Raw genomic sequence first — 4,005 nt, 5'->3', positions numbered from 1 at the left:
CCCTGAAAGAGAAAAATTTTCACCCAAGAATTATATACCTGGCAAAATTGTCCCTCAAATATGATGGTGAAATTAGGAGATTTCCAGATAAAGAGGAACTAAGGAATTGGTTAAAACCAGACCAACCTTATAAGAGATAGTAAAGGGAGTCCTGTGAACAGAGAACCAAAAATAGCAAATAACAACCGACCACTAATACAAAAAATAACATAACCCAGAAACCACTGCTATGGACATATCCAAAGTAAAATAAGCTTACAAGACTGTAAACAGGGAACCAGAGACATCAATTGGCAAGTGAAGACAACTACAAACCACAAAGAAGGAAAATACTGTGTAGTTACAGAACTTCTAAATGGTGAGGAAGTCAAGAGAGTTGCAAGATAGAATGGACTATTCTAATCCTAGGGAGAAAATTATAAATCACAGGATAACCTCAAAGAAAAACGATATTACCTTCACATTACAATAAAAAAGAGGACAAGCACAAATATTCAGCAAATACTAAAACAACAGCAACAAAGGAAATGATAACATGATTCATAAACATAATGAGCTCAGCACAAAAAATAATATGAACAAAGAAACCAAGAACACCATGAAAAAACACATACCGAAATGACAGCAACCAAGTCATACTTGTCAATAATTACATTGAATGTTAATGGATTAAATGCACCACTCAAGAGACAAAGAGTTGCAGATTGGATAAGAAAACAAAACCCATCAATATGCTGCCTACAGGAGACACACCTTAGAGACAAAGAAAAAAATAGACTAAAAATCAAAGCTTGGAAAAAAATACTTCAAGCAAATGACAATTGTTAAGAGAGCAGGAGTGGCAATATTAATTTCTGATCAAATTAAGACTTTAAGACAAAAACCACCATACAAGACAAGGAAAGACATTATATAACGATTAAAGGATCAATTGAACATGAAGATATAACCATAATAAATATCTATGGACCCAATGAAAGAGCCCCAAAATACATAAATCAGACTTTAAAAGAGTTGAAAAGTCAAATAGATGACTCCACAGTCATAGTGGGAGACTTTAATACACCACTTTCAATGAAAGACAGAACAACTGGAAAGAAACTCAACAAAGATGCAGAAGAGCTAAATAATACAGTCCACCAACTTGGCCTTATAGACATCTACTGAGCACTTCACCCAACAACAGCACAATATGCATTCTTTTCCAGTGCATATGGAACATTATCCATGATAGACCGTATGTTAGGCCACAAAGCAAGCCTTAATAAATTTAAAAACATTAAAATACTGCAAAGCATCTTCTCAGATCATAATGCTATTAAATTAAAAATCAACAATAGGAGGATCAACAGGAAAAGAGTAAATACATGGAAAGTGAAGAACTCCCTCCTTGAGAAATACTGAGTAAGAGAAGAAATAAAAACTGAAATTCAAAAATTCCTTGAATCAAACAAGAATGAAAACTTCAAGCTACCAAAGTCTTTGGGACACAGCAAAAGCAGTGATCAAAGGCCAATTTATAGCAATAACTGCACACATCAAAAAAGAAGAAAGAGCCAAAATCAACACTTTAAACCATCATCTCCAAGAATTAGAAAAAGACAGCAAGAAAAGCCTACAGTCACCAGACGAAAGGAAATAATAAAGATTCGAGCAGAAATCAATGAAACAGAAAATAGAAGGGCAATAAAAAAAATCAAAGAGAGGCAGGTTCAATTCTCTGGTAGGCTAGCTTGTGGCTATGTTTCAGTGGAGCTTCTAGACTAAGACAGACTAGGAAGAAAAACCTCATTATCAACTTCCAAAAATCAGCCAATGACCCTATGCATTGCAATGGTCTGATCTGCAACTTATCATGGGCACTGCACAGGACCAGGCAGTATTTCATCCCATTGTGTGCAGAGTCACCATGGGTTGGGCAGGGGGAGTGGGAGGGATAGAGGCTGACTCAGCTACAGCTAAGTAGCAGCTCAGAAAGCAGGGCCTCAGAACAGGAAGTAGGGAAGGGTGAGAGAGAGGCTGGCTACAGATATAGGCAAGAGAGCAAACCACCTCCAGCTCTTACTCTAATGCACTTGCTTAAAACTAGATGTAATTGTGCGATGGACCCACAGAAACAGTTTTGACTGAGAAACTCAGTCACATGCTCTTAACCATGGGCTGAAGTCAGCTTCTGCATGGTGGGCATTATAGGAATTACCTAGAGAGGAAGCCTGGCAGATCATTTTTTCCCCAAGCGAGCCCAGGAGATGAAGAACTGGAACTGTTTAAAAATCCTTGTCCTGCAGAGAAGAATGCAGAGTTCTCTCGCTCCCAGACCCTCAGTACCTCCTCCCCAGCCACTAGGAGGTAGGACCTTACTGCTGACTCCAAGGGGGATGTTCTGCTGGGGGACATTCTCTCCAAGACATTGGCTGCCCTGCTGTGGAGCAAAGCAGAGGGGAGGTATTTATAGGATGGTTCTGAGAGTGCTGGGAAGCCTCTTCCTCAAACCATGTCCCTTCTTCAGGCCAGCCATAGTTCCCTGCTTTCAGAATCAAATGCTCCTTCAGGACTGATGGCAACACAGATGAGGCCCATCATGTCTGTGGATGGCATGGAGCAGGGAGGCAGAGTCAGGACACAGGGATGTAGCACTCAGCAGCGATGGTTATGATCTACTCTGAAGTTATTAAAAAGACAGCATGGGACCAGATCTTGAGCCCCACAGTAACATTTGCACATAAAAGTTGGGAAAATGTGATGGAGCAGGCTTTGTGGGAATAACTGTTAAGGGTTTTGTGAAGGAGCAGTTTAGTGGTATTCATTTTTGGCCCACACTGTGTACTCTGGCTGGGTGTACCCTGGCTTTGTCATCTCCCATTGTTACTTAACTTCTCAGATCCCTAGCTGCAACTTGGAAGATGGAAGTTACATGTAGGGTCAGAACTAGAGAATGTGTGTGCATGTGTGCTTTGTGTGTGTGTGCATGCATTTGTATATGTGTGCATGTCCCATGGTGTGTGGGCATGTCTTTATGAGTGCATGTGTTTGCATGTGTGTTTGGGTATTTTTGTGTGTAATGTTCATTTTCATGTGTGTGTGTGCATGTGTGAGTGACACTTTAGCTCACTCCCCAGCATACAGAAGGCCTGGGTAGAAGAGAGTGTTCCACCAGAGTTATGTTGAGAGGGAGAAGCAGGAACCTGTTCAGACCATGCCAACAGGATTTACCCTTGTTGAGAAGTTCCTCAAACCTTTCAAGGTAGTGAATGGGAAGAGATAGAGACAGTATGATTTGTGAATTCACTAACAGTCCTGTAGAATAATGATTACCCATTGTATACATGAGGAAATGAAGGCTGGAGTTGGGGACTTCAAATCGCTTGTACACTTGTATACTTCAAATCACTTGTGCACTTGTACAGTGTAAAGAAAGGGTTTAGGGGCAAGAATCAAGGGACCAACTGCTACTAGTCATACTGTTGTTGTAAGGACTGGATATAAATTCATAAATTATACTCAACATGAGTATCAACACTAGTAGGCATTTGGTGCTGATGAGCCCATCACAGAAAGATAGCCCAGTGTGCTCGCTCCAGAGGCTTTGCTGGCACCACTCATGGGACATACTGGGGTGTAGGAGCCAAGTGAAGTTGGGTGGGTTGGCAGGACTGGTGGAATAATGCTGAGGTCGAAACCATTGTTCAGGTTGTTCTGGCAGGAGGGATGCAAGTATGGGCTCTCATCTGCTTAGCAAACTGAAATTCCTGGGAATTATGGAGAATTTGGGGTAGAGGTTGGAAGGACAGGTGGTTCCCTTGGCTTGACAATTTGGACCCGGCTCCTCAAGTGGCACTTGGCTGCCAAATAGTGGAGTGTGGCCTGAGCCAGTTGACTGTACTTTCCCTGTGGCCTCCACATCAGGAATCTGGGGACTGAGGGGCTGGTTTTCACCTCCTGGCTTACTGTCTGTGTACCTTCCTGGCAGGTAATTTTCAAGTCTACAAACAAGAAGAGAAGAAG

Source organism: Orycteropus afer, unplaced genomic scaffold (assembly GCF_000298275.1).
Source record: "Orycteropus afer afer isolate SDZICR_OR568_19922 unplaced genomic scaffold, OryAfe1.0 scaffold00052, whole genome shotgun sequence".
NCBI lineage: Eukaryota > Metazoa > Chordata > Mammalia > Tubulidentata > Orycteropodidae > Orycteropus > Orycteropus afer.
Note: the sequence above shows the minus strand (reverse complement) of the source record.